Genomic DNA, 10,168 nt, shown 5'->3' with positions numbered 1-10,168 from the left:
GGTAATAAAGGGAAGAGAGGTAAAGAAAAAGTGACCTTTGTTGGGAGCACTCACTCTTGGAAACAGTTATGATTTAGATTATGCGTAATAATGTAGATATGAGATAATTAAAACGTAACCTTTAATTATTTTAAAGTAAGATAAGAGTACACCAGAAATTTTTAATACTGTGTTTAAAAATATGGTTAAACAATGTAAACCATCGGTTTGAAACTACGACTGTGAATATATAGATGAATAAATAAGGCAAAAAATACGGCAAAAAATACCAAGCCCTCCAGGCATTGATTTCTAAGGCCAGAACAAAAAACTGCAACAAACAAGCGTCTAATCATCAAATAACAATGAAAACCAATACGTGTTACGTGGGATCAAATGATCACAATTTTATGTTCCTGATAGTCTGCGCTTGCCGGAATACTATGTGTAGTATTGTGGTGATGGCATAGAAAAAGATCTAGTGAATGTTCTTATATATATATTATTCACCGGTCATATGATAATTAATCTTTTTACATGTTTTACAAATAAACATTGTTATTTTTTACGTTGGCTCTCTGTACATTGTGTTCCGTTCCTGATATTCAGCGCAGCCGCTTGATCTTTTTCTATTGATTTCTAAGGTTAGTGCAATAGCCGATGTATTGCCGTCAAAAAACCTACAACACCTGGTATTCCTTAGTGGTCAACCACCTAAGTACTGACCAGGCCCAACACCGTATTGCTTCCAAGATCAGACGAGATTGGGCATGTGCGGTGTGGTATGGTAGTAGATTTAAGGTTGATAAGGCAAAAACCTGCAGCTGGTATGCAGCTATTAGATACACCATAAGCCTGGTTGTTATGATGGGCAGATGATCTCTTAAGAGAGAAACATATGTTTGACCGTCATTGCACCAAATTGTACCCCAAATGTATAGGTATACGGAGATTTAAATCATATGGTCAATAAGTTTTGCCAACAGGAACCGTCTGTATGTTGCTTTTTGTGCTGTGCAACAGCATTCAGAATGGGTTTTTATCGTTTGGTAAGGCAAAAATAAACCCTTGTTATACTGAGGACATGCCAACAAGATTGGTAAACATCAAAGCATAAATATGTTTGAAGTGATATAATATAATTAAAGCTGAAACTGAAATGATCTAGAACATTCCACCTTCCTCCCCCTCCACCCTCACAGAAAGTATAGGGCAGGGAATGGAAATGGACCAGAAAACATATTTGTCAGCTGAAAAGACAGATTTGAAGAAGTGGATAAGATAGATAGGAAATATATCTCCAGAGACTCAATCTCTATTATCCACACAGAGGCTGACTAACCCAGTAGAGCCTGAAGTACCAAGTGCTGTCTTTGTAACAATATTGTTGCGCTGATATGCTTTCAATAAAAAACAATTATACATGTATCCACAGTGTATCCACAATGTATCAGTGACATATGTCCATGCCAGGTATCATTTATTCTGTAATAGCAAGGGTATATACTCTAGTTTTATGCCTGTGTTTAAAACCTGTGTAAGAAAAAACCCAGTGCTGATTTCACAGGGATAAGAGAGTGACAACACCTGTACTATAATTGCCACGGCCCTAAATGGTAGCAGATTATTCCTGATTATAATGTGTGACACACCCGTGAACAAGCAACTGTGTAACGTACGTCGGGGAGGTGGACGTGGTCACGGTGAGCGCGCTCACGTGACCAGCAGACCGGCAGGAGAGGAGACCAGGCGAGCCGCATAGACATACAGCTCGTGAAGTCGAGTGGTCAGCGGCACTTAGCGAGCAGGAAACATACACCATTTGGTCATAAGTATAAGTATATTCCCTGAGAACCGAACCCTACCGGACTTTGCCTTCCGAGTCCGGATCTGAGCCGGGATCGGATTTTCCCTCCTGATTTGGAAACCCGAACACGGCAAAACGTCATCATCCCGCTGTCGGATTCTCGTGGGATTTGGATTCCATATAAGGAGCCGCGTGTCGCGCCCATTTTCACTCCAGTCTCGGAGAGTGTATAGAGAGGACGTGTTCTCAGTGTTCAGTGTCTGTGTGGGGGCGGGAAAGTGGGGTGGCAAGTGGAGTGCTGTCAGTCCAGTCCAGTGTAGTCAGTGTATTGTGCTGCATCAGTCCAGCCAGTCACAGTGTTGTGTTCTCTGCTGCCATATATCCAGTGTAGCTGTATAAAGTGGTGCTGTGTTGTGCTGCATCAGACCAGTGGTAGTGTCCTGTCCATCAGTAATTCCAGTGATGATATACGCTTCTGCTATATGTCCACTGCTGCAGTATAATAATTGTAACAACAACGTGTTGTGCTGCATCAGACCAGTGGTAGTGTCCGGTGTCATCAGTAACTCCAGTCATTCCTGTGCCGCATATTGTCTCATAACTCCCAAAAAATAATGAACAAAAATTTTGAGGAGAAAATAGGGAAAGATAAAGAAGAACCACTTCCTCTTAGTGCTGAAGCTGCTGCCACTAGCCATGACATAGACAATGAAATGCCATCAACGTCGTCTGCCAAGGCCGATGCCCAATGTGATAGTAGAGGGCGTGTAAAATCCAAAAAGCCAAAGTTCAGTAAAAAGACCCAAAAAAAGAAATTTAAATGGTCTGAGGAGAAACGTAAACTTGCCAATATGCCATTTACGACACGGAGTGGCAAGGAACGACTGAGGCCCTGGCCTATGTTCATGACTAGTGGTTCAGCTTCACATGACAATGGAAGCCATCATCCTCCCGCTAGAAAAATGAAAAGAGTTAAGCTGGAAAGAGCACAGAAAAGAACTGTGCGCTCTGAGATGGTATCACAAATCCCCAAGGAGAGTCCAAGCGTGTCGGCGGTTGCGATGCCTGACCTTCCCAACACTGGATGGGAAGAGGTGGCTCCTTCCACCATTTACACGCCCCCTGCAAGTGCTGGAAGGAGCACCCGCAGTCCAATTCCTGATAGTCAAATTGAAGATGTCAGTGTTGAAGTACACCAGGATGAGGATATGGGTGTTGCTGGCGCTAGGGAGGAAAGTGACGATGAGGATTCTGATGGTGATGTGGTTTGTTTAAGTCAGGCACCAGGGGAGACACCTGTTGTCCTTGGGATGAAGAAGCCCATTGTGATGCCTGGGCAAACTACCAAAAAAGCCACCTCTTCAGTGTGGAATTATTTCTCCACAAATCCGGACAACAGGTGTCAAGCCATCTGTTGCCTCTGTCAATCTATAATAAGTAGGGGTAAGGATGTTAACCACCTAGGAACATCCTCCCTTATACGTCACCTGCTGCACATTCATCAGAAGTCACTGTCAAGTTGTGAAACTTTGGGTAAGAGTGTAAGCAGTCCACTGACACCTAAATCCCTTCTTCCTCCTGTACCCAAGCTCCTGCAAGCCACACCACCAACTCCCTCACCGTCAACTTCCTCCTCAGTCAGGAACGTCCGTAGTCCTGCAGGCCATTTCACTGTCAAGACTGACGAGTCCTCTCCTAACCAGGATTCCTCTGTAGGATCCTTGAGTGCTACGCCTGCTGTTGCTGCCGCTGCTGTTGTTGCTGCTGGGAGTCGATCGACATCCCAGAGGGGAAGTCGGAAGACCACTTGTGCTACTTCCAGTAAGCAATTGACTGTCCAACATTCCTTTGTGAGGAAGATGAAATATGACAATAGTCATCCTTTTACAAAGCGGATAACAAAGGCCTTGACAGCTATGTTGGTGTTAGAGGTGCGTCCGGTATCCACCATTAGTTCAGTGTCACTTAAAGATTTGATGGAGATAGTGTGATGGAGATAGTGTGATTTGATGGAGATAGTGTATCAAATCCCATCTAGGTTCCACTACTCTAGGCAGGCGATACCGAGAATGTACACAGACGTCAAAAAAAGAGTCACCAGTGTCCAACAAAATGCGGTTGTATCCAGTGTCCACTTAACCACGGACATGTGGACAAGTGGAACAGGGCAAACTAAGGACTATATGACTGTAACAGCCCACTGGGTAGATGTATGGCCTCCCGCATCGGCACCAGTAGCAGCATCTTGCAAACGCCAACTCGTTCCTAGGCAGGCTACGCTTTGTATCACCTCTTTCCAGAAGAGGCACACAGCTGACAACCTCTTACGGCAACTGAGGAATATCATCGCAGAATGGCTTACCCCAATTGGACTCTCCTGGGGATTTGTGACATCGGACAACGCCACCAATATTGTGCGTGCATTACATCTGGGCAAATTCCAGCATGTCCCATGTTTTGCACATACAATGAATTTGGTGGTGCAGAATTTTTTTAAAAATGAGAGGGGTGTGCAGGAAATGCTGTCGGTGGCCCGAAAAATTTCGGGCCACTTTCGGCATTATGCCACTGTGTGACGGAGCGCCACAAACACTCCTGAACCTGCCCCGCCATCAACTGAAGCAAGTGGTGGTAACGAGGTGGATTTCAACACTCTATATGCTTCAGAGGATGGAGGAGCAGCAAAAGGCCATTCAAGCCTATACATCCACCTACGATATAGGCAAAGGAGGGGTAATGCACCTGACTCAAGCGCAGTGGAGAATGATTTCCGTCTTGTGCAAGGTTCTCCAACCCTTCAAACTTGCCACACGTGAAGTCAGTTCAGACACTGCCAGCTTGAGTCAGGTCATTCCCCTCATCAGGCTTTTGCAGAAGCAGCTGGAGACATTGAAGGAGGAGATAAGACGGAGCAATTCCACAAAGTATGTGGGACGTGTGGATGGAGCCCTTCATTCGCTTTTCCAGGATTCAAAGGTGGTCAATCTGTTTAAATCAGAGCACTACATTATGGCCACCGCTGGCGGTGATGCAGGGCAGGCAGGAGCGAAAGCTGACATCTGGTCCGGACTGAAGGACCTGCCAACGATTACTGACATGTCTACTGTCACTGCATATGATTCTGTCACCATTGAAAGAATGGTGGAGGATTATATGAGTGACCGCATCCAAGTAGGCACGTCAAACAGTCCGTACGTATACTGGCAGGAAAAAGAGGCAATTTGGAGGCCCTTGCACAAACTGGCTTTATTTTACCTAAGTTGCCCCCCCCCCCCCCCCCCCCCCTCCAGTGTGTACTCCGAAAGAATGTTTAGTGCAGCTGATAACCTTGTCAGCGATCGGTGTAGGAGGTTACTTCCACTAAATGTGGAGAAGGTGATGTTCATCAAAATGAATTATAAAATCATCCAGGAAGACCTTTACCAGCAATTGCCTCCAGAAAGTACACAGGGACCTGAGATGGTGGATTCCAGTGGGGACGAATTAATAATCTGTGAGGAGGGGGATGTACACGGTGAAAGGGGTGAGGAATAGGAGGATGATGATGAGGTGGACATCTTGCCTCTGTAGAGCCAGTTTGTGCAAGGAGAGATTGATTGCTTCTTTTTTGGTGGGGGCCCAAACAAAGCAGTCATTTCAGACACAGTCGTGAGGCAGACCCTGTCACTGAAATGATGGGTTTGTTAAAGTGTGCATGTCCTGTTTATACAACATAAGGGTGGGTGAGAGGGCCCAAGGACAATTCTATCTTGCACCTCTTTTTCTTCTTTGCATCATGTGCTGTTTGGGGACTAGTTTTTTAAGTGCCATCCTGTCTGCCACTGCAGTGCCACTCCTAGATGGGCCAGGTGTTTGTGTCGGCCACTTGTGTCGCTTAGCTTAGTCATACAGCTACCTCATTGCACCTCTTTTTCTTCTTTGCATCATGTGCTGTTTGGGGACTATTTTTTAAATCTGCCATCCTGTCTGTAACTGCAGTTCCACTCCTAGATGGGCCAGGTGTTTGTGCCGCACACTTGTGTCGCTTAGCTTGACCATCCAGCTACCTAATTGCACCTCTTTTTCTTCTTTGCATCATGTGCTGTTTGGGGACTAGTTTTTGAATAGTGCCATCTTGTCTGCAACTGCAGTGCCACTCCTAGATGGGCCAGGTGTTTGTGCCGCACACTTGTGTCACTTAGCTTGGCCATCCAGCAACCTTGGTGCAACTTTTAGGCCTAAAAACAATATTGTGAGGTGTGAAGTGTTCAGAATAGACTGGAAATGAGTGGAAATGATGGTTATTGAGGTTAATAATACTGTAGGAGCAAATTCTGTGATTTTAGCTGTTTTTATGTTTTGTTTTTTTCAAAAATCATCCAGATCCAAAACCAAAACACGAAAGGGTGGTTTTGATTAAACCAAGCCAAAACCAAAACACGAAAATAGAATTAGAACCAAAACCAAAACATGAAAAGTGCCCGCCGCACATCTCTAGGAAAATAGCAGTGACATTTTATTAAATATCTCCTATATATTAGGCCAAATCTGTGACTCTGTGCCTGGCCGTAACGCTGGGTGGAGTCACAGGGCTGCGCGGAGTCACCTGCTTTTGACCAGTGCCAGCACAGCACTACCTACACGTTGGCAGGTGGACAGCAACACAATCCGCCCACCATCATCAGAGGGAAATACCACTGGACGGACGCCCCACCATGCACGGTACCACACACCCCACCCCATACACCACTCTCTTGGTTTCACCCGCAACACACAGCCACCCACACCGCTAATGACACCCACTACTCACCGCACCAAAGCCTCCTTCCCCAACACCTGCCCACTGGCTCCCACTGACACCAGCACCCCCACAGCCTGCCTCCCCAACACCCCGTCCACAGCTCCCACCTCCAGCCGCTCACATCACCCGCTGGACGGAAGCCGCCTGCACCAGCTTGCCACCTCAATCCCCCTTCCCCTGCTCCCACCTCCAGCCATCACATCACCCGCTGGATGGGAGCCACCCGCACCACACCAGCCTGCCGCCCCAATCCCACTTCCCCTGCTCACACCTCCAGCCATCACATCACCCGCTGGACGGGAGCCGGACACCCCACACCAGCCTGCCACCGCAATCCCCCTTCCCCTGCTCCCACCTCCAGCCATCACATCACCCGCTGGACGGGAGCCGGGCGCCCCACACCAGCCTGCCGCCCCAATCCCCCTTCCCCTGCTCCTACCTCCAGCCATCACCCGCTGGACGGGAGCCGCCCGCACCACACCAACCTGCCGCCCCAATCCCCCTTCCCCTGCTCCCACCTCCAGCTATCACATCACCCGCTGGATGGGAGCCACCCGCACCACACCAGCCTGCCGTCCCAATCCCCCTTCCCCTGCTCCCACCTCCAGCTATCACATCACCCGCTGGATGGGAGCCACCCGCACCACACCAGCCTGCCGCCCCAATCCCCCTTCCCCTGCTCCCACCTCCAGCTATCACCCACTGGACGGGAGCCGGGCACCACACACCAGCCTGCCGCCCCAATCCCCCTTCCCCTGCTCCCACCTTCAGCCATCACATCACCCGCTGGACGGGAGCCGCCCGCACCACACCAGCCTGCCGCCGCAATCCCCCTTCCCCTGCTCCTACCCCCAGCCATCACCCGCTGGACGGGAGCCGCCCGCACCACACCAGCCTGCCGCCCCAATCCCCCTTCCCCTGCTCCCACCTCCAGCTATCACATCACCCGCTGGATGGGAGCCACCCGCACCACACCAGCCTGCCGCCGCAATCCCACTTCCCCTGCTCCTAACTCCAGCCATCACCCGCTGGACGGGAGCCGCCCGCACCACACCAGCCTGCCGCCCCAATCCCCCTTCCCCTGCTCCCACCTCCAGCTATCACATCACCCGCTGGATGGGAGCCACCCGCACCACACCAGCCTGCCGCCGCAATCCCCCTTCCCCTGCTCCTACCTCCAGCCATCACCCGCTGGACGGGAGCCGCCCGCACCACACCAGCCTGCCGCCCCAATCCCCCTTCCCCTGCTCCCACCTCCAGCTATCACCCACTGGACGGGAGCCGGGCACCACACACCAGCCTGCCGCCCCAATCCCCCTTCCCCTGCTCCCACCTCCAGCCATCACATCACCCGCTGGACGGGAGCCGCCCGCACCACACCAGCCTGCCGCCCCAATCCCCCTTCCCCTGCTCCCACCTCCAGCTATCACATCACCCGCTGGATGGGAGCCACCCGCACCACACCAGCCTGCCGCCGCAATCCCCCTTCCCCTGCTCCTACCTCCAGCCATCACCCGCTGGACGGGAGCCGCCCGCACCACACCAGCCTGCCGCCCCAATCCCCCTTCCCCTGCTCCAACCTCCAGCTATCACCCACTGGACGGGAGCCGGGCACCACACACCAGCCTGCCGCCCCAATCCCCCTTCCCCTGCTCCCACCTCCAGCCATCACATCACCCGCTGGACGGGAGCCGGTCGCCCCACACCTGCCTGCCGCCCCAATCCCCCTTCCCCTGCTCCCACCTCCAGCCATCACATCACCCGCTGGATGGGAGCCGGGCACCACACACCAGCCTGCCGCCCCAATCCCCCTTCCCCTGCTCCCACCTCCAGCCATCACATCACCCGCTTGATGGGAGCCGGGCACCACACACCTGCCTGCCGCCGCAATCCCCCTTCCCCTGCTCCCACCTCCAGCCATCACATCACCCGCTGGACGGGAGCCGCCCGCACCACACCAGCCTTCCGCCGCAATCCCCCCTGCATGAGGCTTACCCTACATTCCCTCCCCAAACATCCCACAATGTGTACAACCAACTCACGCAAACACTCACTATCAGCACACACACACACTACTACCACTTCTACCTTACCCACACACACTCATCACCCACACTCTTCCACCTACCCCCTTCTCCCCCCCCCTCCTCACACAAAACACCTTACCCATCTTGACTATACCACCAGCCAAGACCCACCACTCCTGCACCCATCTCTACCAGCCTACGCTGTCTGCTGCCCCCAAACCCCTCTAATACATGTGGCTTACCCTACGCCCCCCCCCCCCCCCCAACAACGGACCACAAACATCACACAATAAGCACACCCACCTCAGGCACACACTCACCGTTAGCACACACACACTGCTACCACCTTTACCTTACGCACACACACTCACCCTCCACACTCTTCCCCCTTGCCCGCCAAACCTACTCACACAAAACACCTTACCCATCTTGACTACACCACCACCTAAAACCACCCCTCCTATACCCATCACCCTCAGACCACTAGAGTAAACTAAACAAAAAAAAACACTAACACTACATTTAACACACATACCCACAACCAGACAACCACCTGTCTTAACACCCCCGCACACACCGCAATACCATCACCCACCCCCAATAACCCCATACCGGCCACACACCCTCCACAAATACAACACCCATCCAACACCCCCTGCACCCAGCACAATCTTAACCATCTGACTAATCCACAACCCACCCCCCACCCCCCTTCCCTTCCCTACCCTACCCCTGCACACACCACAAACCCCAAAAAACACTACACTATCCACCCACCCATCCTATGTGCACCTCCTCCACCCATGCAAACTTCAAGCCCCCTCCCACCCACATCTGCATCCCACATCGCTCCTCCATCCATCACCCCTCACCACTACGCAACTACATATACAGGCAGCAAACCCACTCCACACACTTGCCCAAGCGCCATAAATCACAGAACACTGCACGCCTAACTACGCTCCCCTTACAAGTAACACTCCACCACACTCCTTCCCTTCAAAACCCTCCAAAAACCAGCCTAACACCACCCTAACCCTATCGCACACCCACCTCCATCCCTCAGCAACCAACTAATTCATTCAAACCATCAAAACACCAGTGACCCCTCAACACTACTGCCATAGCCTAAAGGCACTAATTCACTAATTACACCAGCAACACAAAACAACCATACACAACCAGCTGGACTTTTCTCAAACACCCCCACAACCACCTGTCCAACACCCCCACGCACACCACAAGCCCATCTCACATCCCCAATAACCCCATATCTCCTACACACCCTCCACAACTACAACACCCATCCACCACCCCCTTGGACCACAGCACAATCTTCGCTATCTGGCAAATCACACCTCTGAACACAAACCTCCCCCACCCACAACGACAACACACTACAAACACCCCATTAAACCACCACACCTCACAAACACATCCATCTACCACCCAAGCACAATACCTAACACACCCCTTCCATAAATACATCCCACCTTGCACCTCAACACAGCCTTCCACATCCCCCTAGCCTACTCACCACCCACCCTCCCATGCACACACCACACGACCCCACAC

General features: G+C 51.2%; 1 pseudogene; it reads right to left on the bottom strand.

The window, feature by feature from the left end:
• Nucleotides 1-656: 656 nt before the first annotated feature.
• Nucleotides 657-775, bottom strand: LOC134962914 (5S ribosomal RNA; annotated as a pseudogene).
• Nucleotides 776-10,168: the final 9,393 nt, after the last annotated feature.

The sequence above is a fragment of the Pseudophryne corroboree genome, chromosome 9 (assembly GCF_028390025.1).
Source record: "Pseudophryne corroboree isolate aPseCor3 chromosome 9, aPseCor3.hap2, whole genome shotgun sequence".
In the NCBI taxonomy this organism is placed as follows: domain Eukaryota; kingdom Metazoa; phylum Chordata; class Amphibia; order Anura; family Myobatrachidae; genus Pseudophryne; species Pseudophryne corroboree.
The sequence above is the reverse complement of the archived record's forward strand: the minus strand, read 5'-3'. Positions and strand labels throughout refer to the sequence as shown.